Source organism: Corythoichthys intestinalis, chromosome 22 (assembly GCF_030265065.1).
Source record: "Corythoichthys intestinalis isolate RoL2023-P3 chromosome 22, ASM3026506v1, whole genome shotgun sequence".
Taxonomy (NCBI): Eukaryota; Metazoa; Chordata; class Actinopteri; order Syngnathiformes; family Syngnathidae; genus Corythoichthys; species Corythoichthys intestinalis.
This window is the reverse complement of record NC_080416.1, coordinates 13363417-13383891: the sequence shown is the minus strand read 5'-3', so window position 1 is coordinate 13383891 and position 20475 is coordinate 13363417. Positions and strand designations below refer to the sequence as shown.

Genomic DNA, 20475 nt, shown 5'->3' with positions numbered 1-20475 from the left:
CTTTTCCCTCATCATTGTCTGTCTCACAAAGATGGATTATTTTTGCGTCTCTGCGGGGTCTGCTCGGTGAGCCGCTGCACTGGGGGTCCCTCTCGTTATGCTTGGTCGTCCATCGCCTGGCTTCCCAGGCGTCCTCTCGGTTGTTTTGTTCGGTCGGCGCGCCGCCTGGCATCATGCCGCCAGCGCTCTGACCGTGCTGCCCGGCCGTTCATTGCTGTTGAATCGGGTTGTGGGTTTTATAAAATGCACTACTGCCCTCCAGTGCCCAGTTTTATTGCTTTAAAATGGGTTTGGGGCCTTGTTTTTTGTTTCTCAGATCTTAAGCTATAGATGCTTCTTGTAAAAAAAAAAAAAAACGCAAAAGACGTATAAATACGTTTTGGGGACAATGAAGCATTTAAAAATATAACTTATTTATATGTTTCTGGGAGCAAATGAGTTAAAGAGCTGCCATCTTAAAGCAGTAGACTTCACAGTCTATATAGCCTATATACGTAAGTAGCTATGTACTTGTTTACGTAGGGCGTTGCCGCCACCGGTAAAGTCAACAGTATTAAAAGATAATCAAATTATAATCGATAGAAGAATTAACACTAATGCTTCATTGTAGCTCCCAGCTAAGGTACATGTATGTAAATTGCGTACGTTCTCACAGCTACTTCACCCTTACGTAATATTTGCCACTTTTTCTCGCTTTCTTACATTTCTGCGTTCAAGCTTCATTTACATCCAGTGAACGTGTGTTCTCCACTGCTGGAGACACTATCTGTCTAGAACGCCCATGCTTACTGCCTGAGAAGGCATATAATCATTTTCCTCAACTAAAACTGCTTTTGATTTTATACTGTACCCGCTGCTAATCTGGACTGGGTTTTACAAGTTGTTTGTTTGTTTGTTTGTTTGATATTCTGCGCCAGGTTAGCCCATTAGTGGGAGCTCAGTAACATGTAAAAATGCCTGCAGCATAAGACACTCTGAAACATAGGCAAAAGAATGTTTAAATGTTTTCTCTGTGAGCTTTTGAAAAATAAACATCTTTGTGAAAGTGCACTCCTGTGGAAAGAAATATTCGTCATTTTCAAGTTGAAAGACTGATATTTATATACAAGTTAAAAATAGTCCTGTGAGAAATTCATAGTTAATTAAAAGTTCATGTAATTTGAAAAATAATCCAGAAGTTAAGAAATTATTGTAAACTATGCAATTTTTTGACCCTGTCTATTAAAAGAATCTGAATCGAGAATCATTTGGAACCGGAATCGAGAGGTGGAATCGGAACAGTTCAAGTTCAAACGATGCCCAACCCAAGTCACAATGCTTTATTTCAATATTTTCTCTTTGCTTTAGTTTGTCCTCAAGCTTCTCTGGAATAAAATGTTCCTCATGACTGACTTTATGAACTTCCATCGATTGCTAGCATAGTTTTGGCTCGTGGGTTTAACTCGCCATGATTTTTGCCGATTCCAGGCGAGGATCGTTGTAGTGGGAAATATTTATTTTTAAAAAGTACTGCATAATAAAGTTACCACAGGTTTTATTATTTGTTTATAGCTCGAGGCAACTTTTTCTCTGAGTAGAAAAGCCTGGCTTACCTGAAGTGGCCCCGACCAGCCCTGAACATCTGGGCAGGCGAGCCAGTAGACGCCAGACGACAAAATGAGCGTGTCAGGCGGGGCAGCGGTCGTCCCGTGTGAACGAAAGCTATCGAAAGTGACAGACGAACAGCACTCGCAGCTGTGACTGCCACAGTGGCTGTGACAGGTGTCAATTAAGAAGTACTACCACGGAGGCAACTGATGTCTTTTTGGGGTTTTTTTTCTGTCCGTGTTCCGCGGCAAGCTGCCTTTTTGGAGAAATAACACTTTACCCTTGTCAGCGTCGCTTGCACCTGGCTGCCACAGCCCAGCTGGATGACAACACAAATCGATAGCCAGCTTGTTAGCATTTTTTCGTTGGTTATTGACTCACACACGACGCTACCTCCCCATGTGTTACTAGTTGCCGGTATTGTTTTTTAAAGCTAGAAAGGCTGGTATTTTGAAGAAAAATAGATTCGTGTAACATCTAAGTTACCTTTTATCTCCAAAGGTATACATTTAAATCATCATCTTCCAGCAGTCGTGGTTTCTTAGTTTATATATTTATGCAGTCAGAAGGATAGAGAGTGACTCTTGACACCCCACAAGTTGTTTTTAACGGTTTTGTGAGGCTGTGATCATCTCATGAGATCAAACATGTCAATGGGACACGTCCGCCCGCCTGTAAGGAAAAGCAGAAAATGCTAATTTGCCTGAAGAGTGAAACCCTCAATTTCCCATCTGATTTACGTCCCGACACTTCGGTCATGAGCTTTAGCGTCAGTGACTGAAAGAATGAGATCGTGCGGATGAAGCGAGCCGCCGCCTCCTCCTGGAAGGCGACCGGCCCGGGACGCCCATTCGTTTCCCATCAGGCTCTGTTGCTCTCTCCCTCAGCTGCTTGTACAAGTCATCATTTTGACAGCATGCTCACTTGTCTTGCTGCAGTGTTTTGTTAAAAAAAAAACAAAAAAACAAATGTGCAGCTGTCCATAATGCCAACCAACATTGGCAGAATAAAATACTCACTTCTTTCCAATTTTTCCCCCGTGTAAGTTAATTGATATGCTGTTAAGACATTTCAGCTCCAAAAAAATTGTAGCTCTAAAATGTGCTATTTTGAGATGTATGGGTTAAAAAAAGTTTTCCATTGAACAGGATTTTATTTGTAAATTGGCAGATGTTTTCAATGGCGGAAGACTTTACAAAAGTAGGCTAATGGTAGAGAGGAAACTACTTAGCCGTCTTTGCATGGTAACTAGCCACGAATTCTCGTAGCTGGTGGGAAACGTTCATGACAGCGTTGACTTACCTTAAATTTCGTGTAAAGTGACGGATGAGGATCACTTGAATGTGAAATCATGTTGGAGGTGTTGCCTGCATGTCGTCCTCCTCTAAGCCGCTGCCGTCTGTTTATTTTCAGCAGCCGAAATACTCCCATACATGCGACTTTTTTTATTTTTGAGGGGGGGGAAAGCTCAGTTGTAGTGTCACTGAAAGACACAGGACAGAGCAACAACTGTAAGGGGATGGGTGAGCACTGCCGCTCCAAGCCACAAATTTCTCGCTACATTTTTAGGACCTCAAAAATGATTTATACCGTAACTCGGAACATTTCAGTGGTTTTGAAACCGTTACGTTTTCATACCACGGTAAACCTTGAAACCGGTAACCGGCACATCTAGTTACAGTATAGACCGGCGGTCAGCAACCCGCGGCTCTTTAGCGCTGCCCTAGTATCTCCCTGGAGCTTTTTCAAAAATGTTTGAAAGTGGAAAAAGATGGGGGAGGGAAAAATATTTGTTTTTTAATGTGGTTTCTGTAGGTTGACAAACATGACAAAAACATCCTTCTAATTGTTTGATATTCTAATGAGGTTAAACTTGAGGCGGCATCATACAACTGAGTGACGTGATGCGTCATTCTCTATAGGATGCACTGTAAGGAAAATAAACATTTAATCATGAAGGTTCATTATGTATTTTTGGCCACCTTAGTCATTACGATAGTAGGCTAATTAGTGCTGCAAAGATTAATCGATTAATTTGAGTAATTCGATTAGAAAAAAGACTGTGATTAAATTTTGCTGCTTCGAGTATTCGTTTAATTAAAGTGGCGTTGTATTGGTTTGTTTTGAAAGTGTACATTTAGTTTTATTGATTTGGATGGATACACTGCGCTCTAGTGGCGACCCTGAATATTTATTATATTCAATATTTCACATGGCTGATGCTAATGCTTTTTTAATGCATTCGTAATTTAGTTTATTGGTATATTTAGCCGTTATTTGTTGGAATAGACCCTACTCACCAACGTCACAGAATGACGTGCCGCTGTATCCGGCCGCCATATTGTCCGTCAATATTTATCCGTATTCTCAATGGTTTCAATTTGTCGTGCAATTTATAGTGCAATTCATGGAAGCCCCAGTGCTTTCAGACGCTGTAAACTCATTGGATGCGTTGCATAAAAGGCGTTATGTGGAAAAGCTTCAGTCTATCCATTCGCCAGATCCATATTTGATGCCTAAATCGATATTTTTCGACCCGCTGTCTTCGCCTCTATGCCTGACATCTGCTACCCTAATATCTACAACTATCTTGTCCACACAAAATCAGCCTATTCTCACGAAAGTTTGAAAAACTGTAAGAGCAGCACTCTAAGCAACATTACCTCGTGTGACCCTTTACTTCCAATTTTCTAAAATGGCGACAATCAAAAAAAAAAAAGTTGACTGCGATGGCCGACGCTTCAAGGATAGGTGGATATTGGACTATTTCTTCAATAAAACACGCAACAACTGTGTCTGCCTCATTTGCAAAGAGACAGTCACTGTATTCAAAGAGTTCGATGTGACACAATATTACCAAACAAGAGACGCTGACATGTACGACAACATTACAGGGAAGATACGCAGCGAGAAATTATAGCAACTTGAAGCTAGTTTAATTTCACAGCAGCAGTATTTCGCAAGAGCCCGAGTGTCGAAAGAGAACGCCACAAAGACGAGATTGTTGAAATTATGAATTTAAAAAATTATAAAGCAAATGTGACACACAGAAGGGCTTGCTAAAATTTGTTTAAACATATTGTTCTATGTAAATCAGCCAAGGTAGCCGCCTGCATTTTTACCACACCAAATCTGGCCCCCTTTGCAAAAGGTTTGGACACACCTGTTTAACTTATTTCACTTGGTACCAGCTAAATATTATTAAAAAAATAATGATGGTGGAAGAAATAAGTGTCTTGAATTTGAAACTGTATGTTGTCGGCGATTAGCCTCGCAATGATCTTAATTGTGGTTGTCAGCCCAAAACCCTCTAAATATATATTAAATGCATCTTACCAAATATAAAATGACTACTCCATAATCTGTAGTGATCGTTTGGTGCCCAGTTTTCTCGTCGAATTGCAGCAGTCCATCTCGCTCTCCTCTCCGGGTCTCTCGGAATACGGTAGAACTTCAAGTCTCTCCGTCTATCTTCTCTGTTATTGCTACCAACCGCCACACACGCCTTCACCATTTTGATTATTAATGTTAACGAGCAGAAAAACACGCCATAATAGGAGGAATTTACGTAGCGGTAGTGCTTAAACCCGACGAGCTGACGGACAATATGGCGCGGAGGCGTGGTTGTGACGTCATGTGAGTAGGGTCTATATACAGTGCCTTGCAAAAGTATTCGGCCCCCTTGAATCTTGCAACTTTTCGCCACATTTCAGGCTTCAAACATAAAGATATGAAATTTAATTTTTTTGTCAAGAATCAACAAGTGGGACACAATCGTGAAGTGGAACAACATTTACTGGATAATTTAAACTTTTTTAACAAATAAAAAACTGAAAAGTGGGGCGTGCAATATTATTCGGCCCCTTTACTTTCAGTGCAGCAAACTCACTCCAGAAGTTCAGTGAGGATCTCTGAATGATCCAATGTTGTCCTAAATGACCGATGATGATAAATCGAATCCACCTGTGTGTAATCAAGTCTCCGTATAAATGCACCTGCTCTGTGATAGTCTCAGGGTTCTGTTTAAAGTGCAGAGAGCATTATGAAAACCAAGGAACACACCAGGCAGGTCCGAGATACTGTTGTGGAGAAGTTTAAAGCCGGATTTGGATACAAAAAGATTTCCCAAGCTTTAAACATCTCAAGGACCACTGTGCAAGCCATCATATTGAAATGGAAGGAGCATCAGACCACTGCAAATCTACCAAGACCCGGCCGTCCTTCCAAACTTTCTTCTCAAACAAGGAGAAAACTGATCAGAGATGCAGCCAAGAGGCCCATGATCACTCTGGATGAACTGCAGAGATCTACAGCTGAGATGGGAGAGTCTGTCCATAGGACAACAATCAGTCGTACACTGCACAAATCTGGCCTTTATGGAAGAGTGGCAAGAAGAAAGCCATTTCTCAAAGATATTCATAAAAAGTCTCGTTTAAAGTTTGCCACAAGCCACCTGGGAGACACACCAAACATGTGGAAGAAGGTGCTCTGGTCAGATGAAACCAAAATTGAACTTTTTGGCCACAATGCAAAACGATATGTTTGGCGTAAAAGCAACACAGCTCATCACCCTGAACACACCATCCCCACTGTCAAACATGGTGGTGGCAGCATCATGGTTTGGGCCTGCTTATCTTCAGCAGGGACAGGGAAGATGGTTAAAATTGATGGGAAGATGGATGCAGCCAAATACAGGAACATTCTGGAAGAAAACCTGTTGGTATCTGCACAAGACCTGAGACTGGGACGGAGATTTATCTTCCAACAGGACAATGATCCAAAACATAAAGCCAAATCTACAATGGAATGGTTCAAAAATAAACGTATCCAGGTGTTAGAATGGCCAAGTCAAAGTCCAGACCTGAATCCAATTGAGAATCTGTGGAAAGAGCTGAAGACTGCTGTTCACAAACACTCTCCATCCAACCTCACTGAGCTCGAGCTGTTTTGCAAGGAAGAATGGGCAAGAATGTCAGTCTCTCGGTGTGCAAAACTGATAGAAACATACCCCAAGTGACTTGCAGCTGTAATTGGAGCAAAAGGTGGCGCTACAAAGTATTAACGCAAGGGGGCCGAATAATATTGCACGCCCCACTTTTCAGTTTTTTATTTGTTAAAAAAGTTTAAATTATCCAATAAATTTTGTTCCACTTCACGATTGTGTCCCACTTGTTGTTGATTCTTGACAAAAAATTTAAATTTTATATCTTTATTTTTGAAGCCTGAAATGTGGCGAAAGGTTGCAAGGTTCAAGGGGGCCGAATACTTTTGCAAGGCACTGTATGTTTGAACCATTTGTGAAAAGCATTGTGAAAAAAAATGTTAGCATTTTATAGCCTTTAAGGTAGTGGACTTTTGCTATGTAAGTTAGCCAATTGTTCTTTTAGATTCTCATTTACTTATTTTTATACTCGGGTATTTTATTTTCGATGTTCCTTATCTCGATTATTCAACCTAACTAGTTCAGCGATTAATAGACTACTAAAATAATCGATAGCTGCAGCCCTAAGGCTAATATGGATACATACTGCATGTGTTGCCTTCATTGTAAGGCTCATATAAGGCTTTTAATTTTTTTGCGGTTCCAGACATAATTTGTTTTTTTTGTCTAATATGGCTCTTTCAACGTTTTTGGTTGCCTACCCCTGGTTTAGACAAATCAGTGACCGCACTACCTGCTAAAACCTCTGGGGGATGTTGTTCCAGACGATCTAAGGTCCTACAATAAATACTTGCTACAAATGTGAAATTAACCCATATTACAAAGAACGGCAGTATCTTCAATGGATGTGTTTAGGTTTTTAATGCCAGTGTGTTTTCGAGTTCGAGTCCTCAATCTTAACAAGTGTGAACGTCACAGGCAGACGACGCTCTTTTGAAGTCAAAAACTCATGACTGTCACATATTTTCCGAAAGGCTATTTCCCTTTTTGCCAGGCAATAAAACATGTCACTCGCTGAGAGAATCAAAGCATATTTCTGCGAGCAGCATTCACGTAAAAGGGAAGCCATTGATCGCCATTTGCCGGAGGTTACACCAAAGTCACCACTTTGTAGTCTCCTGCTTCACCGCATTGAGAGCTGCTCGAACCTTAAGATCCCTTGTCTGTTTGATGAAGAGCTGCCACTACATGCCTCGCCCCCCTTAAAAAGTTGAAATCTTTGTCTCAGACTTACTACAGGGCTGAAGCGGGGGGTCCTAAGCCAGGCTCTGTACCACTAAGTCGTCTGACTGAACAAACAGCAGGACACCTCTTTACCTTTGTTTCCAATTTATATTATATCATACATCATTGTATCATGCGCTATTTTTACAATGAAAAAAAGCCACTAAAGAAGCAAGTCTGGTAGTAAAATTACAATGACATAATTAGCATATCAATGCGTCTGCTAATTTGATGTAATGACATCTTAGAACATCGAATCAAAGGAGTCACTTTGAAATGACTCGCTAATTAACAGGAATTGGGTAGTCGCTGATTAACGGCATCATTTTCGCCACTTCTTTGCTGGAATTCGATGCATGCAATTATCCGGGGCTTTTGAAGGAATGTAATCTTGGGAGAATTTGTTGGTACAATAGCAACTATATTTCAAATGCATTTAAACTGGGAGTGAATGTTCATGTGTCTTTATCGTCAGTGACAGCCATTGAGTTAATTGTGCTATTTGGTTTGATATAACATAGCCATTTGGCGTTTGTTTTTAAAAATAACTCAATATAGCAAACATAGTATCTATTCCTTAATAGACATGTGCCGATTACCGGTTTGAAGGTATGCTGTTTTATGAAAACGTCAAGGATTCAAAACCGCAAGAATTTTCTGTCATACCATCCATATGGTATTAGCTCATTTTTATGTCCCAAAAATGGAGGGAGAAATCCCTCGCTTGCAGCTGCAAGGCTCAACCCTCCCCCGTCGGTTGTTGCTCAGTGTCAGTGAGTCAGATGTGCTACACGATGGCTGGAGGAGGTGAAACTCCTGAACTTTTTCCCCCATCAAAGAAAGTGAAATTGCTGGTATGGGAATACTTCAGCTACAGAAAAGTTAGCTGGAGGAGGAGGAGGGCCAATCGACATGTAAAACATGTTTGCGGAGGGTGGCTGCCGAGGAGGCAATACCTGATTTTTCATTTATACAAAATTAAAGGTTAGTCAACACTAGAGGTGGGAATCTTAGGGCACCTAACGATTCGATTACGATTATGATTCAGAGGTTACCATTCGATTATAAATTGATTATTGATGCCGCGACCCCCCCCAATCAACCGTTAAAAGTTGTTAAAATTGCTCCTGTTATTCCATAATTGTACTTATGTCTACTTTCGAAATGTTTTAAAAATGTATCCTCATTTAAAGATACATTCAAGTCAAGATTTTGACGATTTAGGAGTATTAGATAAAAAGTTAATTAGGTTCTCTACAACAGAGCCTTCCATAGAAGTCGACTGCTTTGAAATGGTGGCTGTTTACTAACGCTGGCAAGTCTGTCGTTTCGCATCTAGTTCTCTATACATGTTCTAACGCCGCCGTCGTCTATCATTTCGCATCTAGTTCTATATATATGTGATATCTACCGTAGCGTTATGTCGTATGTTTGTAGCGGCTGTCGGCCACAGTCAGGTATAATTGTTTTTTTTATCTAGCGGCATGAGTTGAACATGATATTTACTAGAGGCGTGCGAAATTTCCGATTCTGAGATTATTCGCGATTCGGCCGTGGAAGATTCGAGAACGATTCGCAAACATCCAAATTCCAATTATTGAATTATACCAGGTAAAGCAGACCTAAAACACAGTCAGCGCAGTCTTCGGGACGCAATGAGGAACGGACCGAGAGTAAATATCATGTTCTGCTTCAAACAACGCCCAGTTGCTAGTTGCTACAAACATACGGCTATAATAGATATCACATATATGTAGAACTAGATGCAAAATGACAGACGACGGCGACGGTGGAACATGTAAAAAGAACTAGATGCAAAATGACAGACTTCCCGTTTAGTAGTTGCCACGTTGTTAACAGCCGCCATCTTGAAGCAGTAGAATTCTCTAGAAGGCTCTGTTGTCGCTAACCTAATTAACTTTTTATCTAATATACTCCCTAAATCGACAAAATCTTAACTTGAATCCATCTTTAAATGATGAAACAGTTTTAAAACTTTGACATGTCAAAAGTAGACAGAAGGGAAATTATGGAATAACGGGAGAATTTTAACAACTTTAACGGTTGATTCACATCATTAAATTAATTGAATGTAGTTTAAAGCTGCTGATACAGAATGGGACTTGAGTGTTTTATTTACTGTTTTAAACTGTTAACATGATACTGAAATATTAGTTTGGTTTAGCCTGAGAGGATTTTTGAACAATTTTGAAACTAATATACAAAACATTAAAAGCGCGGGGGGTTGTGGTAACATCAATAATCGATTTATAATCGAATCGGCGCCTCTGAATCGTAATCGAATCGTTAGGTGCCAAAAGATTCCCACCTCTAATATTTACTCTCAGTCCATTTCTCATTGCTTCCCGAAAACCGTGCTGACTGTGTTTTAGTTCCGCTTGACCTGGTGTTATTAAATAATCGGAATTTGGATGTTTGTGAATCGTTCTCGAATCTTCCACGGCCGAATCGCGAATGATCTAAGAATCGGAAATTTCGGGCACCTCGGTCATGAACGTTTCCCATCAGCTACGAGCGTGTTTAGTGTGTTTAGCGGGGGTAAAACGTGGTGGGTTTTTTTTCTCTCTGGCAACTGTCTGTGTTGAGAAAGAGAGTGTATGAATAATGTAAACATGATACGAGTCATACACACGCGCTATTTATGGAAAATACTTTAATTATTATTGTTGTGGTAATAATACAGTTGAGCTGTGGCTGTGAGTTTAGGCTCAACTAAAGGAATGTGTTTATTTTAATTTTATTTGGAATATTTTGTTTTTTTTTTTAATTTGAACCTAACATTATACTTATGTTGCAATTTGCTCATATTTTTTGAAAATTAGAAATCCAAATCAATTGAATTTTTTTTTTTTTTTTCCTAACCCAGATATTCCAAAGTAACACATTTTAAAGCTGTAATTGCGATACCGTGAAACCATGATATTTTGGCTTAAGGTTATCATACCGTCATAATATCATACCGGCACATGCCTACCCTGGATCTTTGGATCTTTCATATACAGTACAAACTGTGAGGGCCTAGAGGGTCTAAGTCTTAGAAGCAATAGCAGGGCAAGAGAAGAGTGACAGCAGACAAGAAAGAATGAGAGGAGGAGGGGGCAGCAATGGAAAAAGAGCGACAGAAAGAAGTGAAAGAAAAATGACTGGAGCGATCGGCGAAATAAAGCGAGCAGCCAGAAAGTATGGAGGCAAATGGCGAGGGTGGCTGGGGGGCAGCCATGGAAGGAGGGGGAGTGAAAGCATTTGGATGTCGGAGCAGAGAAAGAGAGGGGAGGATGTCACCCATGGCTGCCACTCATCACTCACAGCCTAATGACGCTGTTTTTTTCTCCTCCCCTCGACAGTCTCCCCTCCTCCCTCTTCCCGCCGTGGGAGAGAGGACGCTATGAGAGGAGTTTAGTAGGAGGGAGCTCAGCCCGACCGAATAGGGTCACTCAGAGTTCACGACTTCCAGGTGGGGCTCTCCTCGACCAATGGTGCTTCGGTTTAAACTGTAAGAACGGGGACGTTGATGCTTTACGTGACATTTTCTAGTCAAGAAGTGAGTTTTTTTGAAACAATCCTTGTTGTTGAAACAGTTGAAGAGGTGTACTATGCATGCCAGGCTATGTAGTCGGCGGAAAGTGTCGGTTTGGAGTTTGACTTAGTGCCATGATCTGACGTTTTGCTTTGGTAACAGTTTAGCTAAAAAGTTATTTCTTCTTCATATGTTGGAAAGTTTCATTTAAACACACGTGGAGGCAAAATATCTGTAATAAAACATCTAGAATTTGACAAGCTTAGTCATCCTCCACTTTATTTTTAAAACGGCAAATTCATTTGCATGTCTGAATGTTTTGGAAAACATCAAGACAATGCCTGATGTTCTGTTTGTGATTCATGATAAGTTTGAGATGCTTCACGTGAAAAAACGAATAATATTTGACCACAAAAACAATGGTCATGGAAGGGTTACTATAGTAATGAACAAATGTTTTGGTTGAGTGAAAAAACACATCATTCGTTCTGCAAAAAGAAAAAAAATTGCTGTAATAAAATACCTTTTGTTGATAAGAAAACTGAAGGGATGGCAGATTTACGTGCTGATACATCACAAACGTATCAGAGAAGTGTCATTGGTTTTCGTGTGGTTGTCGTGATGGTCTCCATATGAACGTCAGCTTTTTGAATGGATTGGCAAAATGATTAATTTGAACAAATTGGCTACCATTGACTGCGACCTCCCAGTTCAAATGGATTGACGTCTATCACCACTAATAGCACTGACTGAGTTACCCTCACATTCAGGGACCCAAATTTCGGAACTAATGGTTGAAACGAACCCAACACGTAAAAAATGGTTTGCCACCTGGAAAGGACTCGCCTCTTGTTGTTTGTTCGATGAGTCTTGATGTGTAGAAAACAGTTCCTTCTGGGATTGGCAAACTTCCCATGTTTTAGATGTTTCACGTGAAAAATCGAACAATGGCTGATCACAAAAACACTGGTCACGGAAAGTTTTCTATAATCGTGAACAAATGTTTTGGTTGAGTGAAAAAACTAGGGCTGTCCCAAACGACTAATTTTCTCCCGATTAGTCAGCCGACTATTTTTACGATTAGTCGACTAATCTTATAATAATTTTTTTTTTTTTTTTTTTTTTACTAATTTAGCAATGACATTTTTTTTTGACACTTGTCAATTCACAAAAACATTTTGGAACACTTAAATTTTTGATTAAAGTACAAATAAACAGATAACAATTATAAATCACAAATTAACAATGAGTTCAAATGCTGATAGAATTAACTTGTGCAAAAGAATGGAATGTAAACAGATTCAGAACACTGACTTCACCTTTCCAAAATGATTCAAAACAATTCTTAAAAAAATACCTAGCATTAATATTATAGTATACTTTAGTACTATATATAATAGTATTATAATAATTATTCATTGCCAATCAGAATTTTCATAAAGGGTGTCATTTTAAAGGTATTCTTAGTGTAGAATCTGAAGTATGTGGGATTAACGCCAGAAATCGTTATTTACGTATATGACGAACATTACATGCTTTTATTGTGAAATGTTCACCGGAAGTACGTTCGCTAAACCGCTAATTTTAGCTTTACACTCCGCAAAAAAGCACTTTTTGTCATTGCATGTGTTGTCAGTCATAGATTTTTTTTTCCTTTTGCAAATGCTGTTAACCAGCGATTTTTCATGTTTGAAGTGTCACCTTTTAACTGCAAGTTTTGGAGAAGGCTGCCTGTTTTATAGCCGGCTAAAGTAGGTCGTCTTTTTTCCCCATTCACTTCAAAGTAGCAATGCTAACGTATATAGTGTTTAATATAGATGTGTTTTCTTATTTTGTATGTCTGAACTTTAATTCTACAGCGTGTTGATGAGAGAAAACCATCAGCACGCACGCGCGCGCAGCGATAAAGCACAACCGGGAAAATGACCGCCCTCATTTTTATTTACCACGCGATAAATGGACTTATTGCATATCGCGACAGGCTTAGCAACTTCAATAAAACATGTCATTAGGTTGTTAGACGGACTTACAATGTCCTGTTATCATTCACTGCCGACGTGCAGTCAAGCTTGGCATTGAAGAGACAGGAGACAACAGTGTACCCTCCTCTGTTTATTTAAAAATAAGTCAATGTTTTGGACTTTGGTGCGCTTTTTTGGCTTTGTGCCGCTTTCCCCGCTTGCATACCAAGCGTGCGACATTCTGAACTTTCCACGCATATATTTTTTTAACCCTTCTTTAGCCGTCGACGGATTTACGTCATCGATGACGTCGACCATGTCGACTAGTCGGGACAGCTCTAGAAAAAACACGTCATTCGTTCTGCAAAAAGAACAATTGCTGTAATAAAAAACCTTTTGTTGATAAGAAAACTGCAGGGATGGCAGATTTACGTGCTGATACATCACAAACATATCAGAGAAGTGTCATTGGTTTTCGTGTGTTTGTCGTGATAGTCTCCATATGAACGTTTGAACAAATTGGCTACCATTGACTGCAGGGGTGTGACAAAATATCGAAATGGTGATATATCGTGATACTTTGTATCCCACAAGGTTATCGATATGCTCCTGCCAAGAATCGAGATACCGTTTTAAAAAGGTGTCAATATCTAAAAAACAAAATAAAAATCTTCCACCATAATAGAGTCTCAGTTAGGCATGTGGCGGTTACCGTTTTCACGGTTTACCGTGGTGTGAAAACGTCGCGGTTTCAAAACCACTAAAATTTTCTGTGAGACCGTAGTACGGTATTCGCTATTTTTCATGTGTTAAAAATGCAGCCAGAAGTGGCGTGGCGCAGTAGCGCTCACCCCCTCCCGTTTGTTGCGGTGTGTGAAAATGACACTATTGACTAGACAGACAGCGCATCCAAAAACAAATACTCCAAACATAAGACGTTCTTTTCTTCAATTTATTGAGCTCTCAAATCGTGGTAAGTGGAATATACAAAATGAATACATTTAAAACGTGCAATTGTGTTTTCCCTTGTGTGAGTAGCTTCAACAGATTAGCACCATAAAAAAGTTCGCCAAAAACAACACATTTTCCTTTCAAATTCGATATACAAACTAACTAAAAGCTTACAAAGACGAATGTTAGCTTAGACTTAGCTGGGAGAGCAACTTCGTCGAGTGTTACAGCCGCAGAGTGAGAAAACAAGCTTGATTCGCTTGAATGAAGGGGAAATGGGATAGCGTCAAAGATCGTTAATTACGAAAGATGATCTTGCCCTAAGCAGAAATCCACGTTTGCTGGATCAAGGGGAGGTCTCACTCCCAATGTTTTTAGATAAAACCTTTCCACAAAAATATTTACATTTTAACTAACTTTTACATTTTTAACTAACTTATTAACTTATGAATTCTTTGTTCTTTTTAACACACAGGCATGACATCATGTAGACTAGAGTTGACACAGTGGCTGAAAATGGTGAAACTTAACTTGAGCTTTTCCACCCTCAAAAAAAAGTCATGCAGTATAGATTTTTAAACATTTTATTCAGAAGTGTTTTTACTTTTTTATGAAAATTATTTTGTTCTTGCTCTAATCTTGAGCAACTTGAGCTGTGACTGTGGGTATAGTCTGTTATATTTTAATTTAATTTAAAATATTAGGTTTTTTTTATTGATTATTTATTTTAACAATATATTCATGTTCCAATTTTCAACTATGTTCTGAAAAAAAAAATCCTGTTCAATGGAAAAAAGTTTGTTTTTGTTTTTTTTTTTAACCCATACATCTCAAAATAATTTTGGACAAACATTTTGGAGCTATAATTGCAATACCGTGATACCGTTAAACCACGGTATTTTTGCTCACGGTTATCGTACCGTCAAAATCTCATACCGGCACATGCCTAGTCTCAGTTAACTCTAAGGCTGCATTGACGGTGCACGACGCCCAGTCCATTTAGACTGGGTTTTCAGGGCATTTACAGGTCACTTGCGGTTCATTTTAGGGCATTTATATTCATTTGGGTGATTCCCAGGTCACTTCCTGTTCTGTAACTCAAAATCAACAGGAAGTGACCCATAAAATACCCCAAAATCAACAGGAAGTAACTGAACATCAACAGGTAAATGGCCCAAAATTAACTCATTGCCTGGCATTGGCTACCACTGACGGCCATAGACGTTCAATCCATTTGAACTGGGAGGGTGGCAGCGAATGATTCGTTCATTCGCTGCCACCCCTCCCACTTCAAACGGATTGAACGTCTACTAGTGATAAACTCATTCCAATTCACAGCAGAAGCTTGTTTTTCTGTTTATTAGTTGTTGGTCTGGAAATCATTCTAGGATAGTCTACAAATGTATCGGTAATTGTTGTATCGTCAGATCATCGTTATCGTGAGCTTTGTATCGCAAATCGTATCGTGAGGTACCAAGAGGTTCCCACTCCTAATTGACTGCGCTAGACTGACTGAGTTACCCTCACATTCAGAGACCCAAATTTCGGAACCAATGGTTGAAACGAACCCAACACGTAAAAAATGGTTTGGCACCTGCAAAGGACACACCTCTTGTTGTTGTTTGTTGGATGAGTGTTGATGTGTAGAAAACACTTCCTTCTGGGATTGGCAAACTTCCCATCCCAAGCTTGTGCGTGTCTGTTTGTGTGCGTGCGTGTTTGTCAGCTCCACTTGTCCAAGCCGTTTCTGGGAAGCGTCAGCCGTTTAGAACTCAAACGGCCTGTTTTTTTTTTCTCTCTCTCTCCACACCACCTCCTCCTCGCTCTCCTCCTCGCACCAAATTTGGGGAACAGCTGGGGCGGCCATGACGATGATTTGTCTCCCTCTGCCCGTCCGCTTGACAGCTTTCAGAGCACGCACATGCTCGTACGCCGTCGCTAATAAGCACACACACGGCGATACACACTGGAAGACACGTAGCCCTAAACCGAGGCCATGTTTTTTCTGGCCGCTGCCTAAACACGCCATTTCCTTTAAAGCCGGAGCAGCCATACATCAGAGTGGGGCCTCCCGGCCCGGATGGCAGGGGCTGACAGAATGACACGTGTCATTTATCAAACGAGGGGGCGCCAGGCAGGGGTTGGGGGTCTCAGACGGGATGCGTGACAAAGCCCCACAACCAGACCGGTGCGTCATGGGATACTTGCCTACAGTCCATAAACTTAAATGGGTCAAGAAGTTTAAAAAAAAAAAAAAATTGGTGAGCCAGGGATGTTTTCATGACCGAAATCTGAAACTCGACAATAAAAGCCTTGAACAAACTGCAAACACATTTAGAATAATTTAAACACATTTCAAATCATTCTTTAAGATGGAGGTTGATGATTGGAAGATATTTAGATCGATCTATGTGATCGCTTGTGTCATATTTTAATCGATCAGATACGTATATACAGTGATACCTCGCGACTTTGCGCTTCAAACTTCACGCCCTCAGTCCATCGCGGATTTTTTTTTTCCATTGAAAAAAAAAAAAGATAATAAAAAGGGTCCGTTTGCATCAGACGTGTCCAAAGTCCGGCCCGTGGTCAAATTTCATCTGGCCCCCAACCTCTGTCATAAAATAAATAACGTCTGGCCCGCACACAGACGTAATAATTTGGTCAGCAATACTGCTGTCAGCATATGAAGTAGCTTACACACTAAATGCTGCTACTCATTTACCCACTAAAAGGCAGCAGCATTCTAAACAACATTACCCCGTGTGACCGCTTACTTCCAATTTTCTAAAATGGTGACAATAAACAAAAGAAAAGAAAGTTGACTGCTACGGCCGTCGCTTCATGGGTAGGTGGAAATTGGACTATTTCTTCACTAAAATACGCCACAACTGTGTCTGCCTCATTTGCAAAGAGACAGTCGCTGTTTTTAAAGAGTTCAATGTGAGGCGATATTACCAGACAAGACACGCTGACATGTACGACAACATTACAGGGAAGATACGCAGCGAGAAATTGAAGCAACGTGAAGGTAGTTTAATTTCACAGCAGCAGTATTTCGCAAGAGCCCGGGAGTCAAAAGAGAACGCCACAAAGGCTAGTTGCGACATTGTTGAAATTATTAATTAAAGAAATAATAATGCAAACGTGACACACAGAATGGCTTGCTAAAATTTGCTTTAATATATTGTTCTACATAAAGGACGTCAGCCAAGGTCTGCCCCCCTCCCCCCCCACACTATTTTACCACACCAAATCTGGCCCCCTTTGCAAAAAGTTTGGACACCCCTGGTTTACATGGTGACTTTCAGAGAAGACGACAAATTTCATGTTTGCATTTATATGGTTCCGTCTCCATTCGAACAATGTCGCAATTCCGCATGAAAACGGTGTAGTATTCATGCCAGGCCCTAGGGGGCAGTGCAGATTTACAAGGCGACAGCAAATTATGCACTTTGACCTCCTCAGCCCGGAAGGAAACATGCCCACCCACTCGAAGCAATGGCATTTTTTTTTTTGTTCAAAAAGGCACAAAAATGGGAAAATTCAACCTATTTAAGTTAAAAATATTATAAAACCAGTAAATTAAAGCCGACGTTCCGCTATATTTGCTGTTTTTAATGTTTAGTGGCACCGCTGCGTGCGCCCAATGTGACGTGTGCGAGTGCTGACGTTATCGGGATGGTCCCGCGCCGCAGGAGCTTTTGATATGCATGCAGAGCAAGCCCCCCTCAACCCCCCGCAATCGAATTCTTCCACTTTGAATGCAGGATTCCAAGGTTTGCGTCTTTGCCTTCCGTCTTTGCCGACACCATACGAACGCGAGGCCACTCCGCAACACAGTCATTGCGTCTTCGTGTCGCAGAGTCGCCATGTAAACTGCCCCAAAAACAGATGAGCAGTCCCGGGCCGATCGCATAGTGTCACTCTACCTCCCTCTCCCTGCTCTTTGTTGGTCAGGCAGCGAGTGCACTGGTGTTGCTCATTAAGGTAAACGACGATTGGATTGACAGACATTTAATGTTTGAAGTTCGGGTTCCTGGGAAGACCAAAGCACCGCATGCGTCAATCATCGTTTAACTTGTTAAACAGTTGCTACGGCAACTAAGTCTAGGTTTATACTACAGGTCTTAATGCATGAATCCGATTTTTTCGTGTTTTTCCGAGTCGAGTGAGGCATTAACTTGACAGTCTGAATGGGACAAGCCTCATAGAAGTGGACCATTTCAAATCCGATCTGAGTCACTTTCGTATGTGGTTTAAAATGTGCAAATGAATAATTTTTTTGTTATTTTTTTTAAACTAAGTGTTATACATCAATGAACAATTCTAAGCTAAAAATGACAGACATTTCGAATAATAAATATAATCAATTAGCTTTTTTTTATGGCTGGGTTGAAACAAAAGCGATTGCGCGGTGTCTGTAAACGGGTGTCTACAGGGTAAAACGGACAAATTAGAAATAGTTTGGGGACTTAATGCGCCATGAAACTGCTATGGCAGCATATACAGAGGGGTGCAAGAGCAGAAACTGCTTTTTCAGCCTTGTCTGTGTTTTCCGCCATATACGTATATATATATATATATATATATATATATATATATATATATATATATATATATATATATATATATATATATATATATATATATATGAGGGGGCCCCTTCTTCACGGTTTTTCACTTATCGCGGCAGGTTCTGGTCCCTATTAAACGCGAAAAATGAGGAATCACTGTTGTAGAAAACTGACAAACAACAGTCGCATAAATAATACTAATGAAAGAAATCAAGATCGTATGATATGAAAAAAAAAAGCTCAGATCGCCCAACCCTTTTATACCATATCACTTTGAAGAAATGAAGAACACTGAAGGAAATTGAACTGTTTCTTTTGGTGGTCCAAAACAATGTAACGACCACCCATTGCGCATTAGATAAGTCTACATTTTTAAAACCCTCCTCCAAAATCCTTTTTTTTTCATTAGCTTTTAACACATCTTGCGTTTATGCCATTGAAACTACAACCACAAACTAGCCTGCAAACTGTCACACAAATGACACACTCCTGTTGTTTACCTGATTCACTGCCATTGACGGCGGGAAACGTCCGATCCATATGAGTTAGGAGGGCTGCATCGCTGCCAGCCTCTCTCAGTTCAAATGGAATGGACGTCTCTCGCCGTCAACTGCAGCCAATGAGTTGATCTAGCGCTCTCAAACCCATTACTATGTTCTCTTTGCATGCAACGCCGCCGCAGTCCCACCATACGCCTCTCTTCCTCCTTCATCACGTCCGCTTCTGTGATCTCCCCGACCATCCCCCACCCTCCCTATGGTCTCCTTTTTCAAGCGCCTGTTCATTTGTCTTCATAAGCCTAATTTATTCGCTCGGCCCGCAGATGCGCGGTGACACACATCAGTCTCCCTCCCACGCCGCATGACGCACGCTCTCTGAGCACACACCTGACCTCCCAAAACACACACGCAGGGGGGCGTGGCCTCACATTCTGGGCCCCTTGAAGAGAGCAACTTTTAATATTGAACTTTCAAAGCATTTCAACTGAAGTTTTATTTGATGTTTTTTCACATTCCAAAACTTCTTTCAACGCCCCTGCACACACTTGTATTACCTCATAGCACTCACCCTCTTCATACACTCAAAACCCTCCGAACGCCTCCTCTTTTAGCATTCCTGCAGATGGAGTTATGTTGTGTGTGAGTGAAAGAGATAGAGGGCACTTTGGGCAGGGGAGGGTTTTTTTTTCTGGCGTTTTCCACACCCGCGCAGCCGTTGGTTGTCTGTCCGCAGTCGGATATTGTGCTCTGTTGAAGGATGGCTTCCTCTCTTCCTGCCTCGCTCCGGCTGGGAGGCTTCTTTGAGCCAACACACACATAAACACTCACATGCACACACGTCTGGTTGCATACAGACACAATTAGCTGGACATGGCTACTTGTATGGGCTCTTCCAGTACATCATTTACTCCTCAATCCTAAAAAAATCTTCAGAAGTACTCTAAATGTTTTTGTTTTGTCAACAATTAGTGGTTCTCAAACTCATTTTTATTGTGGACCACATCATAGCAATGCTTTTCCTATGAGCCCCTTTAAAATATTATAAATACGAGGGATGTTCTTTTGCACCCGAGTCATCTGCTTTTGAGAATCTGCCAATACCAAGTCCCAATCCGATACTGACGTATTTATTTATTTTGAACAAAAGTTCTAAACATGTTACTGTACTGTACTTTTTTATAAATTAAAACCCCGA

At 40.6% G+C, this 20475-nt stretch overlaps 1 protein-coding gene across 4 annotated transcripts in view; it reads left to right on the top strand.

Moving 5' to 3' along the window:
• Positions 1 to 20475, top strand: part of LOC130910532 (teashirt homolog 1-like) — a 281199-nt gene that overhangs the window by 236323 nt on the left and 24401 nt on the right. The window contains exon 1 of one of the 4 annotated variants that reach the window (XM_057827930.1): positions 12767 to 13042. The exons of the other annotated variants lie outside the window; for them this stretch is intronic. The gene's annotated coding sequence lies outside the window, so the exon portion shown is untranslated. Of the gene's footprint in view, positions 1 to 12766; positions 13043 to 20475 lie in introns of those variants that run through there. 4 annotated transcript variants of the gene reach the window in all.